This window comes from Mixophyes fleayi, chromosome 1 (assembly GCF_038048845.1).
Source record: "Mixophyes fleayi isolate aMixFle1 chromosome 1, aMixFle1.hap1, whole genome shotgun sequence".
Classification (NCBI taxonomy): Eukaryota; Metazoa; Chordata; class Amphibia; order Anura; family Limnodynastidae; genus Mixophyes; species Mixophyes fleayi.
In genome coordinates this window covers 61559597-61585548 of record NC_134402.1, presented here as the reverse complement: position 1 = coordinate 61585548, position 25952 = coordinate 61559597, and the positions used below count along the sequence as shown (strand labels likewise).

At 38.0% G+C, this 25952-nt stretch overlaps 1 protein-coding gene across 1 annotated transcript in view; it reads right to left on the bottom strand.

The window, feature by feature from the left end:
* The window catches only part of GABRB1 (gamma-aminobutyric acid type A receptor subunit beta1), a 364190-nt gene that overhangs the window by 252650 nt on the left and 85588 nt on the right, over positions 1 to 25952 (bottom strand). The window lies entirely within an intron of this gene.

Sequence of the window (25952 nt, the reverse complement as noted above, 5' to 3'; positions counted from 1 at the left end):
CCTTAAATCCCCCTTCTAAATGAGACGAACACCATGGGCCTGATTCATTAAGGAACTTAAATTAAGAACTTTCTTATTTCAGTCTCCTGGAGAAAACCATGTTACAATGCAAGGGGTGAAAATAATTTTGCTGTTTTGCACATAAGTTAAATACTGACTGTTTTTTCATGTAGCACACAAATACTTGATAGCTTATTTGTACACTGAAATTTAAAGTTGATATTTGTGTGCTACATGAAAACACAGTCAGTATTTAACTTATGTGCAAAACAGAAAAATAATTTTCACCCCTTGCATTGTAACATGGTTTTGTCCAGGAGACTTAAATAAGAAACTTCTTTAATGAATCAGGCCCCATGTCTTCAACAGAACAAAGAGACTCAGCCACAAATTTACCAAGAAGTGACATCATTATTAAAGAACATAATGAGACATTTTAAATACCATCTTCTCTCTACACCTCTGTCAGTTGTTACACCAGAAGAACAGATTAAAAGAGAGAAAATTAATATTATGTAATGGGTGCATCCCTGGTTGTCCTTGCTTTTCTTCCCCAGGACAAGGAGAATTGACAATATTTGAGAAGCAAAGTCGAAGGTGGTAAATGGGAAAACACGCTTGTAGATACCTCTCCAGTCATGTTCTAACCATGACCTGTCTAGGTCCTAATGCTGAAACTTTGATCACAAGTGGTCAAGACTTGCCTTGTGAGTGTCATTTTAGACCCTGGGGGTACATTGGGTTAAACATACCTCCATAGTTGGTGAGTGGGTTGTGAGTGCCCACAGCGCTTCCCCTCATTGTCATCTCCCCACCCCTTGCTTCTTAGTGAGTGTGGAGTGGGGGTGGGTGGCATTTTCTATTTCTGGGAGTGTGGCGCAGGGCTGCCGATTGACCGTCCCCAGTTCACTACAAACATGGGTAAAGACGAAACACTGAAACTTGTGCATTTTTACTATTTTCATAGGTTGACCTTTGAGATGTACCTTTACTATGAATAGTTTAAGACAAGATCTACAGATGCCAATTTTTCTGCAAAACTTTAGAACTTGTGCATGTGACTGAATATTCTGTCTTCTCTGTCTCCTTCTCCCTGTTGTACTTTGGGACCAGAGTAAAAGCATTTGAAGAACTGGACTTGAAGGTGTCTGGGTTTATCGGTCACGTGTGTCTTACTATCACACTATGCACATATCACAGCTACTGCACAGTTTCTAGTGAGATGATTTGTAGTATTACAATATCTGAAACAGATTCCAAAGTCTTTGAACATACTCTTTCACTGTTCTAGAGATTACTTTATGAGGTCACTTGAGGGGATGTTGTTTTCTATGCAAAGGATATTATATATCTAGGGCCTCTCTCTTCTTACTCATGGAAATGGAATGAATTGAAAGTGTGGACAGATAGAATTTATCTCTGCCTCGTGCACAGAGATAGGTATTTTGAGGTTAGCATACCTTGAAGTTGCATTATTATACTTCTTGGATAGATTCAGTAGAAGTAAGAGCGCACAATATGTATAAATCAAAAATTTAGTAATTTAGTATCTGGATGATTGGCAAGAGTAAAATCAAATAAATGCAAAATAAAATTGCTAGTAATGGGTAAAATAATAATGAAATAATAAAATAATAACAAATAACAAAGTAATAAGCAATTTACACAATGTTTTAGCTCTCTTAATGAACAGTGGCATTTGGAGCCGCAGTGGCATTTGGAGCCGCAGGGACTGGGATCGTAATGCAGGAACGAGCTGTTAACTCTTACTCTATTTAGCCCTAGGGGATGTGTCCCAAGTTGGTAATGCTGATGTCAGTCCTGTGATTCTCTAGGTGACACATGAGACGTATTTGGCAATCTTAGTTGCATGTGAAGTTTGGGCCACAGAATGTTGGTGGCCTGTGTGGATCAAGATTGTTTATTGTTTTGTTTCGCCCATATACATACTTTGTCAAGGACAATTACAGGGTGTAGATGAGGCTTTAAATAGTATGCCTCTTATTTCAATTGGATGGGCAGTGCATACTTACAACCTCGTTACACTGGTTACAACCAGTGAGTTAAAAATTGATCAGTAAAAGTAATCAGAGAATCTATGTACCAGTAAAATAATATAATGGTAAAAATAAGAACAATGCTGTTAAAAATCAGAATAAGGATAAAATAAAAAACAGAAACCGAAACAAACACAAAAATGAATAGAAAAAAAATAAAATAAATGTAAATAAAAAAATAAATATAAATATAAAATAAATAATAATTGAATGAAAAGGGGAAAGTTTTTAAAAATATGGATGCTCAAGGGTACTATCTAAACGGTTTAGAAAGAGCCAGGATCGAAGTCTACATTTAATAAATATGGTGTAGGGTCTTCATTTCATATACCCATCTTGTTTCATTGTGGGAAATATTTTCTAAATATTTACCACGTCTCCAAAAAAATTTCACATAATGGATACCCATAAATTTTAGATCTTTAGGGTTGTAGTTGTGCCTAAAAATAAAATGGTTGAAAGAGAGGGGGCACCAGAAAATGTGGAGAGAGAAAGGGGCCTGGAGAAAATGGGGAGAGAGGGGCTACAGAAAATGAGGGAAGGAGAAGGGTTACATTCAGAAATCCCCACAAGTTACAGCCATTTATTTTATTAGTATTTGACCACTATTTGGCTCTTCCCTGTTGCTATCTATTAGTATAATTAATTGAATTCTACAAAATACAGTAACACATAAACAAATGCAATCTAAATGATATACATACAGCATTAAGCTTTTTATTTATTAAAATGTTGAGGCAAGAGATCATACTGTTTAGCAGGGGGCATGTTTGAGAAAAGCTGGTGGGCAGGGGATGTGTAAAAAAAATCTAGCTAGGGCCCCTGAGGCAGAAGTGCATATGAAAGAAAAGTTAGTGCATACATACCAACTTTAGAAAGTTGGTTTCCGGGAGAGATGGGCGTAATGGGGGGCGGGGCTCCAAAATGTGCGTCATTTTGGACCCGCCCCCGTGATGTAATGACGCAAACGCGTCATTTGACAGTGGGGGCGGGGCCAAATGCCGCAATTCACCGGGAATCGCGCCATTTGGGACTCACTAGGAAGTGGGCAGATCCGGGAGATTGCCACACTCTCCCAGGAGTCCGTGAGACTCTCGCAAAATGCGGGAGTCTCCCGGACATTCCGGGAGAGTTGGCAAGTATGAGTTAGTGGGCAGGGGGAATGTGAGAAAAGCTGGTGGAATGGAAGTGCATATGTGAAAAGAGCTGATGGAATATGTTAGAAGAGCTAATGGGCAGTGGGGGACATGTCAGTGTGTAACAGGTGAGTGATTTTTTTTTGTTTTGATCTGAAATCTAACATTTGGAGCCTCCCCTCTTTATATCCTGCTTTTGCTCCTGGGCATCACTGAAGCCTGGACAGCATTCTGCATCAGACATTAGTACATCTGGACATCATTGCATCTGGACTGCAGCCTTACCAGCCAGTCAAGAGGAGGTAAGAGTTACTATTATTATTTTACAAATGTCAAGTGTGTGAGGGGCTATGAAGTGAGAATTGGGGGGGAGAAGGGGCAATAGGCTGAAGTTTTGCATAGGGTACCGAGAAACCCTGCACCTAAAAGTACATTCCAGCATATAAATGACTCCTTTTGTATTGTAGTTATTGGCCTGTCATATAGTAAATTCTCGTCCATTAGAATTAGTCTTAAATTTGGTGATGGGTATTGTGGATTGTTTTTGCATCCTTTGCAATTTAGGCAATAGTGAACACCTTGTGTTATTTCAGTGTTTGTCTTGTTGTGGATAGCTTGTCTGGTCTTTGTGGAGGTGCCTAAGTCAAAGCTCTGATCATTGTTTGCTTTAGCTAAACCAATGAATCTTAAAAAGAAGAGAGGGAATACAATTACATTTTTCTCTTTATAGTCTGAGCCTTGGAAGATTCATTTCTCTTCTAAGCTATTTGGAAGTTTCTCCACAATGTGGTTCACCTTTACCAGGCCTGAATACTCATAGCGTGCAGCTTGACTTAACAGTCACCAGACAAGCCTAGGACCATAACTCTATATTGCAACACATACTGAGCTAAAGCAGACAAAATCATATGCAGAGCTACAGAACTATCAACTGCCTCGAATATCAAAATGCAGAACAGTAACATGCAGAAAACTAGCAAAAGAGTAATATGCAGAAAAATATCAATATACAGAAAAATATTTCTTTTGTGAATGCAGAACAGATTTCCACTATAGAATCATTGTACAAATTTTTTTTTTTTTTTAAATCCAGTATTTTTATTGAAATTTTTTAAGATATAAGCATACCAAACAACAAAAAGAAAAGAAAAACAATCGCATACATATCAGAATTAAATGACGGAATTTACAAGATTACAATAAAGCATAATAATAATAAATGTGCTATATTCATTCAGGATCATACATCGTAAATGCTTATACATAAGTATGTTACACATGCAGGGTTTATTACATGGACTCAGATACTTATTATAAGAACTGCGGTAGCCATACATTTAAGTAAATAGAGCATCTGTACTAGATGACACAGGATAGAATGGAGACTCTAACCATCTGTACCATATATTCTCAAAATTCTTCAGAGCCTGTCTGCTAGTATAAACAAATCTCTCGTGCCTTATGGTGGTATTAACCAGTGCCTTCCAATTTTTAACCGTGGGACTCGTCGGGGCCAACCACAGCCTCGCTATACAGACCTTAGCCAACATCAATAACTGTGAAATGTACATTTTTGTCAAATTATTTTTTAGATAATATTTTTATTTACTATACTGTATACACTGTATCCACCTCTCCTGATGGCTCCTCCTTCTTCCCTCCCAATGGTAAATTAAACTATTCATGGATGCCCTATTAGTAAAGATTTGCGGGGCTAAAATTTTCCTCATACATACCTCCAACCGCCATCAATTTCTAATGTGCAGAGATGCACTGGAATACGTCTTTATGAGGTGACACATGTTCCTAGGTGAATGTCTAGGGCATTGTACAACATGATGTGCTAAGTGCACACTTCTAGCTGCACACTGCTCATAAAAGCTAGGTATATATGTTTTAGGTAGGTTTAGCCTGTCTGAGTTGTTGTTACTGACTTTGCTAGTGCAGAGGAGGTCACGTGACACCAAAGTCAGCTGCCCCCATTCTGTCTCATTCTCTGCTTATTAAGCAGAGAGCAAGATCAGGAGCAGCCAGCTGGGGGGGCCACAGGTGAAGGCTTGACACACCACCTGTTGCCCACCACTGGTTTAGAGAATCTGACTTTATTATTTACATAATCACTGTACTGATGTGGGTTTCAGGCTATTTACAGTGTACGCATGGTGACATAGGACCATTATACCATGTGTACCCTGTCATGGCTATAAGAGACGCCACTGACTCAAGGAAGGAGGTTTTCTAAAAGGCCTATGAAAACCTTTCAATGCTAGATTTCTGCTAAGAATTGTATGGAAGCTTCCATAGCGGTCATCTACATGGTCCAGCAACCTGTAATCCAAGGATTGAGCAAAGTGAATATGAATATGCTGCGCTCTATTTGACTTATAATTAGGCATGATCAACAAGAAGGACAATGCTGGAAAACATAAAGGTTTGGAAATGACTCTAGAATTGACAGATGAGCCAGAAAATGGATCTCCAGTGCCATCCATGCCCAGATCCCCTATAGTTCTATATCCCCTATATATATCTCTCTAACTACCGCCCTATTTCTCTCCTCCTTTTTGCTTCCAAACTACTTGATCGATTAGTGTACAAACACCTAACTCACTTTCTCTCCTCTCACTCCATTCTTGACTCTCTGCAATCAGGCTTCCGCCGCCAATATTCCACTGAAGCTGCTCTCACAAAAGTGATCAATGTTCTACTTACTGCAAAGTCTAAGGGTAATTTCTCCAGACTCATTCTCCTAGATTTCTCTGCTGCTTTTTACACTTTTGATCACCCTCTTCTAATACACACCCTTCACTCCATTGGCCTTTGTGACAAGTTATTTCCTGGTTCACTTCCTACCTATCGAACTGTTTTTTTAATGTTTCTACCTCTGGCACATGCTCCTTCCCATTCCCACTGTCTATTGGGGTCCCACAAGACTCTGTTCTTGGCCCTTTACTTTTTTCATTGTACACCTCTTCTTTTGGGGCACTAATTCGCTCATTCGGCCTCCAGTAGCACTTCTATGCTGATGACACTGAAATATATATCTCTTCCACTGACCTCTCCCCTTCTGTACTATCTTGTGTAACCGTCTTTTAGCTATCTCCACATGGATGTCCCAACGCTACCTAAAGCTCAACATGTCCAAAACAGAGCTTATTATCTTCCCTCCTGCCAGGATCATAACCTCCCCTCAATCTCCCTCACTGTCAATAACACCACAATTTCCTCAGTCTTCCAAGCCCACTGGATGGTGTCCAGTGGGCTTGGACTCTTAGGATGTCGATTCCACCTTAAAACCATTGCCAGAATGCGCTCTTTTCTTACTCAACATGCTACCAAAACTCTTGTGCATTCTCTCATCATCTCCCGTCTTGACAACTGCAAAATCCTACTATTCGGCATTCCTGACACCCATATATCCACACTCCTATCCATCCTAAATGCTGCTGCAAGACTGTATTTTCTCTCTCACTGCTCAACATCGGCTGCACCGCTTTGCAAATCCCTACACTGGCTCCCTGTGTCTTCTAGAATCCAATTCAAATTACTCACACTTACCTACAAAGCCCTCAACAACACCACCCCCTCATACATCTCAAATCTCATATCAAAATACTCTCCCTCCTGTCCCCTTAGATCTACCTCTGACCTGCGCTTTGTCTCATCTCTGGTAACCACCACTCATTCGTGCTGCTCCCCATTTATGGGATTCCCAACCACGCTCAATCAGGCTTTCCCACAGTCTTCAAATCTTTAGATGTTCTCTAAAATCCCATCTCTTTTTTAAAACTTACCTTATTTCTGATGGTTCCAGTCACACTAATACACCCTGACAGCTGTCCCAATCTCCACTCTAAGCCACACTCACTCCTCTTGTTTCAGCTGTGCCCTCTTCCACTTAGAATGTAAGCTCTCTAATGAGCAGGGTCCTCCATACCCTTTGTTTTCATGTCTGCATTTATTTTGTCTGCCTTGTATTTCCTTGTTTTATGTATGTCCTGTTCTTCCTGCTGTACGGCGCTGCGGAGCACTGTGGCGCCTTACATAGCTATAATAATAATAATAATAATAATAATAATAATAATAATAATAATATCTGGTGAAGAAAACACTGAATCTGCTAGCGAGACACAACAAATATACTTTTTAACAGAATTAAGTTACTAAAATAAAACAGAGCGACAAAGTAAACTAATGAATGGTTTTGTTACTAAACAATTATATGCTCGAAGCCTTGAAGCACAAATGACACCCAGGTTAAGTTTTAACATTGCTGCTTCCATTCAATCCTGAACATTGGTGGTCTCAAACCTGAGATTGCTGTCATGTTATGAGCTGGGGATGGAGATTTTCTGTGGGAAACTTTTCCAGGGTAGATAATTATACTTTTTAATTGGAGTATGTTGAAAAATGTTAGTACAATTTGAATATTTTAGAAATTTAATAAACAGATGTAAGCAGCTGTAGCTGTAAATTCATATAAACTGTCAAACATCTACGATTCACTTCTTACTGGTAATTTCAATTAATTGATGCACCAGATGCACTCTTTACAATCTGTTCTAGTGTGGAATATGTCTCAGTACTGTAATGTTAAAACCAGTTTTGTGCCCTTACCATTGAGAATGGGTAATATGTCATCTGTTGAAATGGAATTTTTACAGGGAAAATTACTGACAATGTCATCTGTGAGCATCCTTTGTATCATAGCTAATCTCTTGTTAGAATATTGGTTTCTATGGTTACCAGCATAACGTTACTTCAGTGACGTGAGAGATTGGCTGTCATGGTTACATTAATAATACCTAAGCACTGATGTCTGTTAATTTCACCCGGAAATGATGTTATATTTTTTTTAGGGGGGGGATATTTTAAAGCTATTCTTAACTATTTAGGTGTCTGTTTACCTAGGCACTAATAAATAGCTTTTCTACATTATTTACTAAATGCCAATGAGCCAGGAACAAATCTGTGAATGACTTGGCTGGTTTCCAGGCTGTTGAAAGTCATAAAATAAGTATTAAAGATGTATAAAATGACATAATATTCTGAAGTCTCCTGAGGGAGACAGCACTGTTGCAAACACTGAAAATAATTATTTAATGCTCAAATAGTCAATTTATGACACTTAATTTTCACGCTTCATCTTAATTGTTTTTCATTGAGGCTCTGTCTTGCTGTAACTGATCGAACTGATTGTGTGGTTTGTGACCAACCTGAGACCCATTAATCTATCCTTTCCTGTCTCAATCCTTATCTCTTTGGTATAGACTGAAGGCTAAACATCCCCTTTGACATGCTGTTCTCCTGCTCTTGCTAAGTCTCCTAGCTTCTTTTCCATTGTGCAAAAACTATGCTTTTCAGATCTCAAAGAATTCTGTTAATAGCAATATTTTCTCAATTTAAATGTCCTGCTTATAAACAGTTCCATTATTGTTAAATCAACAACTTTCTCCCTTCTAAAAAACTATGTCCCCTACATATCACTATGTGTGTACCCTTTTGAGACTTTGGGCTAGATTTACTAAACTGCGAGTTTGAAAAAGTGGGGATGTTGCCTATAGCAACCAATCAGATTCTAGCTGTCATTTTGTAGAATGTACTAAATAAATGAAAGCTAGAATCGGATTGGTTGCTATAGGCAACATCCCCACTTTTTCAAACCCGCAGCTTAGTAAATCTAGCCCTTTGAGTTTTTTAATGTGTTAAAAACTTTTTGTTTGGCATGTATTTCTTTCATATATACATGTGATAGGAATATAGTGTCTCCTATTAAATGTAATATGTCACTGTGCGGTCTTCTGGACGTCACAAGTTTATTGGGCTGGAAGAATACATTTATCAATGTCATTTAAAGTTTTTTAAGGTGCATTTGACTAGGGTCAGAGCACGTATTAGTTATTATTCTTAATCTCCCATTCCCCTGGATGTCCTTAGTTTTGAAGTGGGTGAGGATAGAACAACCCGTAGCCAATTAGATCATGAGAATGCTCACAATAGCACACAGTACTCGAGCAGGTGACTGTGTTGAGCAGTGTCCTTTACACTTGTGTAATTAGTAAGGACAAGGGCTGCATGTGAAAAAGGCAATGCCACGAAATGGGAGGGGAATGAAGATGTAAGGGTGGACACAAATTGAAAATATGAAAGTAAAAGTATTAGGGTGCCCAAACAGCACAAAGTACTATTGTGAGGCTCATGTGGAAGCTTATGGCATAAAGCACACTTATACATAAAATTAAGTTTACACATGTAACTTGTTTTATTTTGTTCTGTGAGATCATTGCTTCAACTTGGTTTTAGTATTTTTTATGTATTGTAAAATATCGTGAACATTTTCCAATTTGTTTAAAGACTTTAAAAACAGACAGTGAGCTTTTATCCATATACCCATATCAAGTCAATTAATGGCTAGTTGAGACAAATGTTAAAACACTTTCAACAGCATTTATATGCAATGTTTCACATCAGTGTTTAAAAGTGTTTCTAAGCCACAGTGATAATATGTAGATGTTTTTGGATGTAGTTAATATGCACAATATATAAGGGGTTTACCAGCCAGAACTACTAACGGCTATAGTAATACAATTGCTAATAATACTCAGGAGGGAGAGACTACAATCCACAAGTGTATTTTAATAAGCTCATTATAATTGAATGTAACTATCAAAGCATAAATAAGACATTCCAAGCCAGACCAGAGAATTTGTCATTTAAGGCCATCATTTATTTATAAATCTAACAGATATATTTAAAATTTGAACTAACATTGCCAGATTTGTGAGTACTTGGGATATTAAGTTCTTTTTCTAAAAGTACTTTTTCCAAAATACAAATAGGAATCCAATTTCTTGAAAGCATTTCATTACAAAAATAATGCTAGTTTCCCTCATTGTCTCTCTTCTTAGAGAGTTCTCTATAATCTGCCCACCTGTACTCCCATGTAGCAAAATAGTGGGGGATTGAATTTCACCACTGCTAACACCATTTGCGTGCATATAACCGGTTGAGATGGCTGCCACATCCATCCAACTGGATTTGGCAACCGGTTCAGGAGAGAAGCACTAATTAAAAAAAAAGGGAGAGAAGCACTAATTTAAAAAAAAGGAGAGAGAAGCACTAATTAAAAAAAAAGGGAGAGAAGCACTAATTAAAAAAAAAGGAGAGAGAATCACTAATTAAAAAAAGGGGAGAGAAGCACTAATTAAAAAAAAAGTAGAGAGAAGCACTAATTAAAAAAAAGGGGAGAGAAGCACTGATTAAAAAAAAAGGGGAGAGGCACAGAGTGAAAAAGAAGGGGAGAAAGCAGCATGGAGGGCGCAGTGTGAGCATAAGGGGGCACAGTGTAGTTGTGATGAAGGGGCACAGTATTGTGTGTGTAATGGCACAGGGGGCCTGTTGCAAAGTAGTGTGTGTGAGGTAGGTGGTGGCTAATTAATGGACACTATTTTGTTTGTAGTGTGATGGTGGGGAAATTTAATAGTGGGGACTTTTAATTTAAGATGGGATGGTTTGGGGGCTATTGAATATGGGGGTGAGTTTAGGGAGAATGAGGTCTACTTATTAAATGTGACTATGAGTTTTTTAATGGCAGTGATGATTGCGGGAAATAGGTATTGCTGTTTGCAGGAAGGGAATAGGTTTATTTATTAAATGTGAATACTATTATTTTAATGTTGGGGCTGGAGGAAGGCCTAATTATTAATCGTGGGTGCTATTGATTTAACGCCGGGGCTGGCTGTAATTTTCTAAATGTAGTCATTTTTTTCCCAAATAGGTCCTTCAACATTCCAGGATCCGGACAAGTCGCAACTAAAGAAAGCCACAGGTGGAGAAAGCCACAGGTGGAGAAAGTGAGAAGAACAGGTAGGAGAGAGCAGCACAGTGTGTGAAATGTTGTGATTCTAGTAGGGACAATACCAATTTTTGCTGAATGTTGTGCCCAATGTAAGGTGCAGGCCAAGACTGAACTCTCTGTGTACACACTGCATTGTTTCTACACTGTGGTGCTAGATGTCCTGAAAGTCAGGAGTGCTTGGACATATGTGATGCTTCGGCGAATTGAGAACCTAGTGATTTTGATGTTAGCCATGCTCCAATGGCGCATTTGCCACGCCGCCAAATGCATGACCACACCCCCAAATTATTTTTTTTTGCATGCTCGACTATAAGGGGGGCCCCATGAATTTGTTGTATCGGGGCCCTGAATTCCTCTTGGCAGCCCTGTTCCCAACATATCTCCAACATTGCAAGGGCCAAGTAAGTTTTATCAGTTTTGTGACGACACATCTCAATAAATACGTCAAATTGGCTAATAATGAAAATGTCAGCTCAGGAACAACACTGCTGCAGCAAGATACTTCCACTAGCAACCACAGGAATGGCTGATCCAGTAGAGATAGGCATAGATAGGTGCTGGTGGTTGGGAACAGATAGAATGACAAATAGAGAAATCTGTTCACAGAACATCAATTACAAACAGTCTGTTGTCTCCTAGTAGTAGTGGATTTGGTTGATAGATTATTGGGATGGGCTGAGGACCATGACCCACAGGTCATGGTATGTATTTGCACAAGTGACAAAGTAGGACCCTCAAAAACACGTTCAGGAACTAGGCTGAAAAAGATTTAAGTGTAGACAGGAAACAGGGAAAAGATCAAGGATCAAGGAAATTCTAAAGAATCTCAGAGATTCTTAATCTCTTTTCTGCCATGGACTACTTTGGTAGCCTGGTGAAGCCTATGTACTCCTTCTCGTAGCCCATGTGCTTATCAGTGTTACAAATATGGTATGAAATTATCTGTGATTTCTGTTGGTGACAAAGGCACAGGTACCACTAATACTATTATGATTTATCACCCATTTTCATAATTGATAAAAAATGCTAAATTTCAGTTCACAAGAGATCTGTCAATAGACTGTGGACCCCCTTATGTAGAGCAAAGATAGTAAAGAGGTAGGGCTTTTCTATATATACAAAAACCTGCTTATGAAATGCCGAACTGGAGGACTTCTGGGAGTCCTTGTGGGCAGATTTACATGGAAAAGAAGGCACAAGTAAAGTACTGAGTTGCATTTGTTATAAGCCACCTAGCATAAATGGATGTACTGAAATGCAACTATTTTTACAACATTAAAGGATAGTAAAGAAAAATGTAATCCTTCTCATGGATGATTTTGTCTACACAGATAGAAATTGAGACAGTGAAACTAGTGGTCCTAGAAAAGAAAGTCGATCATTAATTTATTTCTACAAGCGACAGCATACCCAAACAGTTTATGGCTGCCAGGATTTGCTGGGACCCTCTTTTGACCACTCTTTCCATACTGCCTTATTTTTCTCATCCCCTTTGCCTCCAAACTACTTGAGTGTCTGGTGTACCACCACCTATCTCACGTTCTCTCCTTTCATTCCATTCTCAACACCGCAATCAGGCTTTTGAGACATTCTACTGAGACTGCATTCTCAAAAGTGATAAATGATCTACTTACAGTAAAGTCTAAGGGTCAAATCTCCATACTCATCCTCCTGGACCTGTCTGCTGCTTTAAACACTGTTGAATACCTTCTTTTCTGCTCACCCTTCATTCAATCTACCTTCTTTGACACAGTTTTTCCCTGGTTCACTTCCTACCTAACGATCTTTAGAGTACATTTGTCACATTCTTCCCTCCACTCCCAATATCTATTGGACTCCCACATGGCTCTGTTCTTGCCTATCTGCTTTTCATCTTGGTGTATTAATTTGCTCATTCTGCATCCAGTACCACCTCTAACCTCATGACGTGCGACTCTACCTCTATTTTGATTACCTCACCTCTTTGTTACTATCTCTTGTAACCAACTGTCTCTTTGCTTTCTCCACATGCATGTCCCAACACTACCTAAAGCTCAACATAACAACAAAAATATAATTTTCCTTTCTCCCAGAGTCACCACCCCCCTCAAGTCTCTATGTTAATAACATTGCAAATTATTCAGTCTCCCAAGCCCGCTGCATTGTTATCACATTTGACTCATATTTCTAATAGTCATGTTGCTTTTGCCTTCCACTACTGCAATAGTATGCCCTTTCTTACCCAATATGCTACTCTTATACACTCCCTCATATTCTCCTGCCTTGACTACTGCCCGACTCTTCCATCGTCTTGAAATCTTTAAACAATCTTTGAAAATGCTTCTCATTATTAGAGCTTACTCTACTCCCAATTATACTCCACACACTAGTGCACATTGTCAACACTGAGCCAGACTCACTTCTCTTGTTTCAGCTGTACCCTCATCCAATTAAGGTGTAAGCTCTCTCATGAGTGGGGCCTTTTGTACCCTAAATTTTCATGTCTTATTTTGTCTACCTTGTATGTCACTGTTCTATATGTGTTCTGTTTTCCCGACTATTTTGTGTTGTGGAGCAATATGGCGCCTTCAAAATCAATGATGATAATAATAATATCAGTCTGTTTATCTCTTCACTTGTTACTTTATTTTTAGTTCAATGAAATCTTTAGTTCTTGTTACAGTCATCCCACTCTTTAGTATTACTTATTCCCCTTATTTTCCCTATGAATACTTCCCTAAGAATTTACAATTCTCCCCACTAATTACTTCCTCTAAATTTACTTAGCTTTTTTTAACAGCATCTTAAACCTTTTAACACCTTTATCTGTCCAGTCCACTTCCCGCTTTCAGCCCTATAGATGTTCTCTGTTGCTGTTTACTCCTCAGTGCAGTGACTCAAGCTCTCTGCTGCTCGAGTCAGACAATGTGATTGGTTGGCTCAGTGGGGGTGGTGGGAAACTCACTTCAATGAGCTGATAAAGTGGGGATGTACTCAGTGTGTCTTTTGCTGTCCTCAAGTATTTCCCCACCTGTGATACACATATGACACCTATTCTGCTGTCCTGCAGCTAACGTTAGTAAATGGAAAGAATTTACACTCATATGCTCTTCACAGACTCTTTAAGACATCTGAAGGTTAACTTATATCCAGAAGGGGTTAGCTACCTTTCTTTTATATCTTTTACATAATATTAGTTATGTTTTCCTTCTTATGGCCAGTTAGTAAAAAATAGCAAAAATACTGTACTTGATCATCTCTATACCATTACAAACAACTGTAAATCATGTTTGCTTTGAGATCTGTCTTTTAAAAACAGCAAAAACTCATAGTTACGCTGCATTAGACCCCAGATATAAATCAGAGCTTAAAAAATGTAATAATTAAAAACAAATAGGCAAAAAGAATGTTAATGCTAGACAATACTTTTCTTTATATAACAAGCAAGAAGTGAAACTGGACTGGAGTACAGTAATTCCAGGTAATGTACACTCCAAGGTGTAGAATATTGTAATGTTAATCTTGAAAAGATATGGACAAATACAAATAATAACCAATACTGAAATGAGAGAGGCCATATTATGTTTAAGAGGAAAGGCCGCACTGCTTGGATAACATTGAATTTGAGTTTGATATATCCCTTTAATGTGAAGATTTATTACATATCAAAGTGGTTAATGACACTGAACATCTTTGGATGATTCAACAAATGAATACAACAATTGGCAAATATTAGCAACAGGTTACTAACACTAAGCAAAATGGCTGTGACAACATATTTCCTGCTTCACTGGCACCATAAAAATAAAAACACAATAACAATCATATGTAATCATATAAAAACGTATGTGGTACACAAGAAGTATTACTGATTCAATTATGACTTGAATCTCAGCATTCTCCTGGAAACTACTTCTTTTAAATAGTGCAATCAGTTTAAATTGTATTGTTTTGTCCTCGCATAAATGAGGATGCAGTAATGAATTTTTCCTACAAATTAAACTTGATCAATTTTCTTAGCTAATCAAATGACACAGAGTCTAGTTTTCATTTAAATGCTAATGAATGAATATTTAGCTTTGTTAAGGAGGTCTACCTAATCCTTTATGTCTTATTGTCTCATTTGGATTCCATCGTTTGCTTATTATATTTTATCTAAGATGACAAAACAGCCGGCTACATAGGACAGGTATTTAATACTAATCCTGATCCATTAGCAAAGATAGAAAAATGGTGACCGTATCATGTCATCTTGAATTGATCCAAAAAATTGATTAATTATTATTAATATTATTATTATTATCTTTGACTTATAAGGCGCCACAAAGGGTCTGCAGCGCCGTACATTACATATACAGAAAACAGAACCAGGACACAACATGATACAAAAATGTATACAAACACAGGTGACAGGGTAAAGCAAATCAGATTATATCTGGGACAGATAGTGAAAGGGATGGTAGAAATCAGCGAGAAGAAGGCCAAAGCTTAAGAAGACAGGGAAAACAGGGCTAGGGAAGCAGGCCAAGAGGTATAGAGGGTGAAGGAACAGTAGAAGGAGCACACAAGGAAAGAGGGCCCTGCTCATGAGAGCTTACATCCTAAAGGGAAGGGGGAGACACAAATAGGGTGGTACTAACTGGGGAAGAGGGCCAGGACAAGGAAGTTAGGAGGAGGACTGATAGACTTGAATAAATAAATGAGTCTTAAGGGCACGCTTGAAGCCTTTGAGAGTAGATGCTAACCTGATGGAACGTGGAAGATCGTTCCACAGCAGGGGAGCAGCCCGGGCAAAGTCCTGAAGACGAGAGCGAGAGAAGGTGATCAGTGAAGTAGTGAGGCAGCGGTCATAGGCAGACCGTAGGGGGCGGTTAGGAGTGTAGGTCGAGATGAGATTGGAGATGTAGGGAGGGGAAGATTGACTAAGAGCTTTAAAGGTGAGGGTGAGAAGTTTAAATTTAATTCTGTAGGATATGGGGAGCCAATGTAGTGACTGTTGGAGGGAGACTGCAGATACAGAGCGGTGGGAGAGAAAAATGAGGCAGGCAGCAGCATTGAGGATAGACTTAAGAGGGTCAAGGCGAGAATCAGGTAGGCCAGAGAGAAGGAGGTTACAGTAGTCAAGGCGAGAGATAACAAACGAGTGAACAAGGGCTTTCGTGGCTTCCGTGGTGAGAAAGGGACGTATCTTAGATATATTCCCGAAGGTGGAAGTAGCAGGATTTTGAGAGGGACAGAATGTGAGGCTTGAATATGAGGGAGGAATCAAGGATGACCCCAATTAATTAAATAATCAACCATAAAATACTAGTATGCACATAGGTGTGGATAGATTTATCATCATTTCAGTTGTAGCATTTCAGGATCAACAACAATTGTTCCTGAAATGTTGTGTTAAAGAAACCAAATAAAACTCATGTGAAACATCACTTGTAGCAAACATTTATAATCTCACCCTTCACTTAACGCCGCTTTCCATTTCAGTCCAGGCTATGAACAATAAAGCATTGTGCTACAGCATTAGGTAGTGACAGTGAGTTGGCATTAACACGTTGAAACAACTACTTTCAACCATCAAAATGGTGGGGAAGCCTACAATGTAATATAGGTGGCATGCAATATATTTCTATCACGTAAATGTTCCTAATTTGCACCTTCACAATAACAAAGAGCACGCTGAAAGGATACCTACTTCCCTGATTTTGGAACTAGCCTGTAAAAGTACTCTACATAATGTCCTGTTGGTTTGCTCACTCTAAAATGCATAAGGTAGAAATAGTATAAACATCACTTCCATCCTGATGTCACTTGTCGAAGTTGAATAATTGGATGAAGTCATTTTAAATTAATAAATATCGGTTATTATAGAGTCCTGTGCAATTGCGATTCGTATGCACCGGCGTACGAATGTTAAATACACAATCACATAGGAAAACGTCAAATACACTTACATTCACACATACATTTGTAAATAGTTCACTTTTAATTAAGTTCCAAATCACATCATTTTATTAGTAAGACTTAAAGGTTAATTATAGAAAGATAAATTTACATTAAAGGTATTTATGAAGCGATCGCACATAGTGATCGCTAGTTATGATTAGTATGAGATTCATACTCAAAAATACTTTGTAAAAGGGTTAGATAAAATCAGTTTGAGTCAGTTCCCTCAGGCAAGACATTTGCTCAGCTGTTGGATTGACTTGCCCCCACCTTTGGAGAAGAATCCTTTGAACTGACCTATGATCTGCATTGTACTAGACTATCTTATCCCTTGAACCAATGAAGAAAGACCTTAGTTTATCTTTGTGTACATTGTGACATCATCACTGTTTTGTTTGTTAACTCAAACTGCATAAAAAGCCACTGGACAGTAGCCTCTTTGCCAACTCAGACTTCAGCTTTGAGGACTGTCCCTGGATCCAGGATGCGCTGCGTAATGTATTGCTTGTACATTCTTGTATTTTGTAAAACTTTCTCATACTTTATCATAGTTTGCTTTAATTCTGACATATTTTGCTATTAAATATTTATAGTAATCAACATAACACACTTTAGGACAACACTCTTCATTATTTCAACTTCTCTATTTTTTATTAAAATCCAAAACTAATAATAATGGGAGGACACCAGATTTTTATTACATTGGTTGAAGAGTTGCTAGAAATGCATGTTGACACATAAAGTATGTCTGGGTGGAACAAACTTCCCATTGTATAGAACGAGGCTTGACTTTCGCCGCTGATGGCCCTTTGGAGGAACAAATGCTCTGCGGCACCCTAGTAACAAGGCATATGACTTTTCTACCCTCAAATTATTAAATTATCGGTTCTCCCGATACAATATTGATTTTTTTTAATGTGAGTACAGAACTAAGGTCATTCAGGCACCTGGTCCACACCCTGATTCTCTTAGCTCATTCTATGAGAAGATACAGAATTACTAGGTGAATTGTTAGTGTTCATTCCTGAGTGCAGGTTATCCACCAACTTACAAAACCGTATTTTTGAGTTGGAGGAGGAGGTTATGTAAATGATGGTTGGGAGGCTGCACAGCATTTTACTCCCTAAAAAAGACATTCAAATTTAAGTGGTAATCAGCAGGTGTTGGAAACTTCGAGTCGCTTTATGCCAGACCTCCTGCACCTCCCAGCCATGCAGAATTCAGAAAAGTGACACATGTACGAAAGACAGTCTCAATGTCCTCTCACCCTCCTGATTAATATAGGATATACAGGAGGATAAAATAAGCTATATTATAGGAGAAACATGATTGAAACCAACGAAGGAATGTTGTCCCAATGCAGTAATCGGATGGACTGTAAAGTGATATTTTCACTCTATTAATCATGCACAGATTGATTTTCAAGGGCAGCACTTATTGGTGTGCTAGGTGGATTGATAAGCGCCCACAGTTAAGCATGCTGGCGTATTTTGTACTTGCCTGCTTTACTCTCATACATGAAAGCCTGGAATTGGCTTTTAGTTCCAGATTCCAATTAAAAAAAAAGTAAAAAAATAAAACTAAATACAATTTATTAAACATAAAAATGTTTCATTTTAATAATAAAGCATTTTTCCCATTGTTGGCCCCTGGCTCACGGCATCCTGAGATGCCGTTAGCAATAGGTGAACAGAGGCATCACAGGAGACCCCTGATAAAGGATACCACCTTAGTTATCTACCTGTTGAAAAACAGGTAGAAGCAATTTAGGGCTTTTATCCATGTAATAAATAGACTCCTTAAGGGTATATTTACTAAACTGTGGGTTTGAAAAAGTGGAGATGTTGCCTATAGCAACCAATCAGATTTTAGTTATCAATTATTTAGTGCATTCTTCAAAATGACAACTAGAATCTGATTGGTTGCTATAGGCACCATCTCCACTTTTTCAAACCCACAGTTTAGTAAATATACTCCTTAGGGGGGTATTCAATTGACGGCGGGATCGCCGAAAATCCCACGCTCTAAAAATATTACAGTTAATACGGTAAACCTGCGCGTAAATACCGTTAATACGGTAATTTACTCGCTGGATTTCAGCTCGCAGCTCAGGGAGCCGCGAGCTGAAATCCAGCGAGATATTACCGTATTAATGGTAATATTTTTAGAGCGCGGGATTTTCGGCGATCCCGCCGTCAATTGAATACCCCCCTTAGTGTCTTGAACTTTGTGTCTTTGACACTTTGGGGCATATTCAATTGTTGGCGGAAACGCCGAAAATCCCACGGTCCACACACAATTACCTTTATTGCGCTAATCGTGCGCGGAAAAACAGTCAATACGGTAATTTACTCGCTGGATTTCAGCTCGCAGCTCCCTGAGCCGCGAGCTGAAATCCAGCTACAAATTACCGTATTAACTGTGGAAAAACAACAATTGAATATGCCCCTTTAATATCTTAAAGTATCATATTAAGATATTATGATATATACGTCTTTCACCACAAGAGATATGTGTATGTGTGTTTTCAATGAAGCCGAATGGAATGGATACTAAAGATATAAAGAAACCTTTACTAGAACTAGCATAGCCTCATGTGTTCAGGATTTTATGAACATACCTTTTATCAGTTTCATATAGAGTCAAAAGTGTAAAGTTGTCCTTCACAAATACTGTACCATTAAAGAGTAACATATCAATGTCCAAATCTTAAATTGGTTGTGTGCAATATTTAGCAATATATTTTGCAATAGTACTACTCAATAAACAGTTATGACCATAATATTATATCCATATTACGGCGGTGCTTATGACTGTCATTGTGCACGCTACATTTCCTTCCATATTTTTGCATCTTCATTTTTGTATGTATTCATAGCTTAGAAACCCAATAAATATTTAAGTGATTCTGGTTTATTATTATGACCTCAGAAATAAATGTTGCAGGAGTGTTTGTGAATTTCAGTGTGAGTTTTCCAGCTTTGCATCTGTTTAAAATGCAGTCCTGCTGGAAAGAATGTCCTGTAGTGAGATTACAGTTCTGTATGCAATAGTTATTACCAACGCAGGTATTAATAAAAAAAAGACTGTAAACATGATATAGGTGACAATAGACAATTAGCAAATCAAACAGTAAAAAGGCAACACAGTCATCCTAAGATACTAAGTAAATTACACAACACTAGCTAATACTGGTACAAACTGAGTACAAACTGAGTACCAATGTGTGGTTGAATTACATCCACAAATTTGTTTCTTTTAAGCTTATAGGGCCCAAACAGTTCAAAAAGTTATAGTGGCAACAGGTAAAGAGGGTTTCAAGCTTGAAAGAGCGATAACAGCCTCCCCTGACGGTGGTAGAAGTCGGAAAACATGTTGTATTCAATGGGTCACTGAAGCACAGGTAATATTAGGTAATATCAGGCTAGCTAGGTCAGAATACTGCTAAAATTGCTAAGGAAAGTAGATCTATTTCTAAAATATGTTCCAAGTACATAAATAACAAAATGAATAAAATTAATAGTACTGGGCCATGAAAAGACAACTGTATTGTTTGACGAAATCTTACCATTGTTTACAAAATTGCTCACAAAGGGGAAAAACAATGCTAGGAACTATCTGAGCATTAAATAATCAATAAAAATATTACTTGTTGAACTGTGGCGATAAATTTAAACAGTTAAATTATTTGGCCCACATATTCTAAGGGAGCCAAGCTGAGTAACAGATACACTATTTCATATATTTACTGACTCCATCGTAATAGGGCAACATCAATTGTAGGTCAACTATTTGACGGCCAAGCAACGACAAATCGTTTCTTGCAAATCGTTCTTCCTTTGCTGGGACACTCTGTCTGTCTACATTTGTTGCCTGTTTTTACCGAATCCAATATAAAATACTTTTACTAACCTATAAGACCATCAATAAAGCTGCACCGACATACATCTCCTCTCTTGTCTCAAAATATCTCCCAACTCGACAACTCCGTTCTGCACAAAATCTGTGTCTCTCATTTACTCTCATCACTTTCTCCAATTCCCGCTTACAGGACTTCTTTTGAGTTGCACCCACTCTATGGAATTCCCTCCCTAACACAATAAGACTTTCTTCTGGTCTACAAACCTTCAAGTGTTCTCTGAAAGCCCACATCTTCAGGCAAGTTTATTCTTATCTAAGAATATATTAAGCAGTTTTCAAATTGAACCTCTAATTGAACCTCATGTATCCAACTCCCATTGTCCCATAAATTGCAATCTTGCGAGCAGGGCCTTCTAAACTCTTTCTCTGTTTTACCCAGTTTGTTTATTACTGTGTATGTCCCAATTGTAAACCGCTATGGAATTTGCTGGCGCTATATAAATAAATGTTGATGATGATGACGATGAAGGAATTCCATGAGAGGCTATTGAAAAATATGTTATAGATAATAAAGTCATACCACAGTGTCAGCATGGTTTTATGAAGGACCAGTCATGCCACGCCAATCTGATTAGTTTTTCAGAGGAGCGAAGTTACAAACTTGACCTTATTAGTGCAGTGGATGTGATACATTTAGATTGTTTTAAATATAATTGATACAGTTCCACATAACAGATAGGTATATAAGATTACATTAATAGACTTAAACTGGGTACACACTACAGAAAATAACTGCAGATTCAAATTCTGTAATGATTTTACCAATGACTGAAAGTCCCAGTCCCATGCAGATTCATGCGTACACACTTACATGATTTACCTTCAGATCTGTGCTCTTCATCTCTCATAACCATCTGCTGAAAAGATCCCACTCTACAGATATCTGCCTACACTGCTGGTCCTGAGTCCATACACACTACCACATTTGCCCGACATTGTGCTACTGTTGGCAGTGTTTTTGTTTTGTTTATAAAATTAAATCAAACGATACGATGGGCTTTGGTGCGATAAAACATGATTGTGGGAACGAACACACTAATATGATATCGGACTGAACTGTCACTTATCGTGTGATTGGCAGGATAATTGTTGGAAAAACCTGTAGTGTGTACCCAGCTTTTGGAGAAAAAGTATATGGATGATTAGATAATTGTTTTAAAATAAGAAAGAAACTTGATTCCGGGGCAATGGCAGATGGCAAATGAAGCTTAAAGTAGATAAATGTGTATTCATGCACCAAATCCTACTAACAGTGATGCTACATACATTTAAAGGGATACAGCTTTGGAAACCTGAGATGGAATTGGATTTAGGAATACTGTACTAATAGACAGTAATTTAAAGAGCAGCACTGGGTGATTGCGGAAGTTTTATTTATTTATTTTTTAAACTGATTAATTATTCCTTTATTGAAAACAAAAGCCCTATTCAACAGTCTGGATGAGAAAACGATGTATGAATACCTCCCACCATTACAGAATCGGGATAAAATGAGCAGCCACCCAGATTTGCCCAAACCCGGCCTATGATTTGCCCTAAAATCCACATTTGGGAAAATCTCTGTCTCTTGTTGAGGAAGCTCCGCCTCTTTTGAGGTCTGCAAGTGGAGGCTGTCATGCTGAAGAAAATGGTCATTTCCACCTTCTCTGACTTGGATGGTTAGTGATAGCTTACTTTTTGTCTTATTAACAGTGGATCTGGTGGTGGTGAAGGCTCTATAAACTAAGCTGTAAACACATTTTGCAAATGCAAATAACTACACATAAGCAGCAGGTCCTCTCAATTTACTTTTCACATAGGGCCCCATAACAATAATTGGCATCTATTTCCTCTCAAATAAACTGTTTTATGGATTAAATACTAATCTCCCTGAAAAATTTCCCTAAGGAACTCACCTACAGTATCTATGAGCATAATTAATAGATAGGAAGATGCTCTTAATAATCAATCTATATTCTCTCTAAATCTACATGCAATGATTGCATTAACTTGGCAAACTGCACATTTTTACTGAAAAATATTAAGGAGTATATTATTTTCTTTTCCACTCATTTCTGAAATTAGCTGTTAGAAATAAGAAAATAGGAAAACGGAAAATGTTCTGAAGGCATTAGTGCAGGTGAATACTGACATCCACTCTCAATGTGTTATCTGCTGAACAATTCAATGAACCTTTCAACCCTTATGGAATTAGTTTTTGAGTGTTTGTGGAATTTCATTTGTAGAGAAGCTGATATGCAAGGCAGCAGTGCAAAGACATAAAAGATTGATCGCATGCTTTGAATATACAATTAGGCAACTTAGTCATGTCGGGAAGGAAGTCATTTGAACTAAGGGAAGGATAGTGATCTTGTATTAGATGAAGTAAAATAATTAGTTTCCAGGTCAAGGAATGCAGTGAAAAGATTAATTAATCAGTGACGCATCAGATTTCAGACACTGTCATAATTTTACATATATACAACATTCCATCCTATCCCCCATAAAATATGATTTGCCATTTTTGTGAAATTCAACTTATAACTTGTCTATGTTCTTTAGAATGCCAACAGAATGAAATTAAAGCTAGAGAGAATTTGTCAGTATGAATAGATTCTAACGTTCTGTTATTTTTTCTTACTGCTTTGTTGGCTCTCCTATGCATTTTTGTAGCTTTCAAGTCCTCCCTGGAAGAATCCATAACTTGACTTGCAAAACAGCCATAAAAAGAAATGATAAAATTATACCAGAAGTGACAATTTTAATGCATTAAAATGAAATCAATATTCAGTCTCACCTTCTCAATGAGTCATTAGGTATACATTTATTGTCTGGAAGGAAAGTTAAATAGCTACAGCATCGATAAAATTACTTTTATGCATGCCCCTCCTTAGTCAGTTTTGATTTCTCTTTGGTCTCCTCCATATGAAAATGGAATCACTCCTGTCTAGACTAATATTATACACTAGGCAAGTTATTTCCATAATAGCAATCTTTATATGCGGTGATCTTTTTCTTGTGGCTGTTAAAATTATGCAACAAAATTAATCCCTAAGTACATATACTCAAGGATGATCGACTTCTTACATATTCTCACATGATCTCCTAGTTTTGCCCAGACAGGAAAATGTTAAATAAATAATTATTGCACCATGCATTTGCAGAACTGTATCCTAATCCATTATGATATAGAGATTCTAAATAAATTATGTTCTAATACATGGTACAGGATTAACAGAATAATACATATTACAGATTGGGTTTCGTTCCGCCGTATCTCATCACACCTCAAAGTATAAATAAATTTATGTTGGTTTTCTTAAAAAATGTACTACTAGACTTAACTATTTTGGACATTACTTATAATTGTAAAAAATGTAGTTTGATAAGCATGTGCATTTTGGAATTGTGGGTAAGACTAGCAATGTATTTTAAGATAGTTTTATGATATAAGATTTAAAAAACAGCAAGTCTACCTATAAACAATAGAGATGCTCACTGACCCCTGTGAGGTGATTTTGGTTTTGGATCTCGATTAGCTTCGTGTTTTGGTTTTGGTAAAACCACCCTTGTGTGTTTTGGTTTTGGTTTTGGATTTTTTAGAAAAAAATCCTAAAATATGCTAAAATCACATAATTTTGCTCTTTTTTTGTTCCTACATTATTCTTAACCTCAATAACACTAATTTCAAGTCATTTGCAGTCAATTTTGACCCCCTCACAGATAACAATATTATTTTCATACACTTTCGGACAAAGACTGCAGCGACCTAGCTGGATGGTAAGCGACAGAGCAATGACACAAACACACGGCAGTTCCTAGCACATCTAGGACACATTGGCACACAGCAGTGGCAGAAAAGAAAAGTGGTGCAAGATGGAATTGTCCTTGGGCCCGCCCTCCCTCCCTCCCACCCATCGTTATGTTGGATCATAAAAAGGAATCCAAAAATCCTTAAATCCGACGACGTAACAATGACATTTTGTCTCGTTTTCAAATACGAAAAAGCGCAAGCTGGCTCAGTACTCGGCTCTGCTAAGTTCGGGTATATTCCGTTCTCGGGAAACCGAGCCTGAGCATCACATAATTTTGCTGTTTTTTTGTTCCTACATTATTCTTAACCTCAATAACACTAATTTCAAGTCATTTGCAGTCAATTTTGACCACCTGACAGATAACAATATTATTTTCATACACTTTCGGACAAAGACTGCAGCGACCTGGCTGGATGGTAAGCAACAGAGCAATGACACAAACACATGGCAGTTCCTAGCACATCTAGGACACATTGGCACACAGCAGTGGCAGAAAAGAAAAATGGTGCAAGATTAGTATTATTATCCTTTATTTTTTGGGCGCCACAAGGTTTCCGCAGCGCTGTACACACTACAAACAGTAGTACTAAACAGGGTGACAAAGTACAGAACAATAAACACAAAGTGCCAATGCTTCAGGAACTCCAGGAAGACATATGGAGTGAATTCAGAGCAGAAGAACCGGTATGGAGACAGGAGGGGAGGGGGGCCCTGCTCATAAGAGCTTACATCCTAAGGGAAGATGGAATTGTCCTTAGGCCCGCCCTCCCTCCCTCCCACCCATCGTTATGTTGGATCATAAAAAGGAATCCAAAAATCCTGAGATCCAACGTCGTAACAATGACATTTTGTCTCGCTTTCAAATAAGAAAAAGCGCAAGCTGGCTCGGTACTCTGCTCTGCTAAGTTCGGGTATATTCGGTTCTCAGGAAACAGAGCCTGAGCATCTCTATTAAACAACCACTGGCCTTAGAAGAGTATGAATTAGTGCATGCAAAGCAACACAGCTTGTATCTACCTGTGTTTAATCACCTATCGATTGGTGCAAGAATGCTTTAATCCCTAAGTAACATCAACAGCTCAACTTAGATGAGTCTTGCCAACATTTATTCCTGTTCAGATGTACTAACAAAACATATATAATATGACAAGTAGAAACATACAGTATTTCAAGACAAAATGCACAATAAACTAAGTGAAGGCAAAACACTGTTGTTTTAGATGTGATGTCATTTCAGTAAAGGAAATGTTTACGTTTGCTCCTT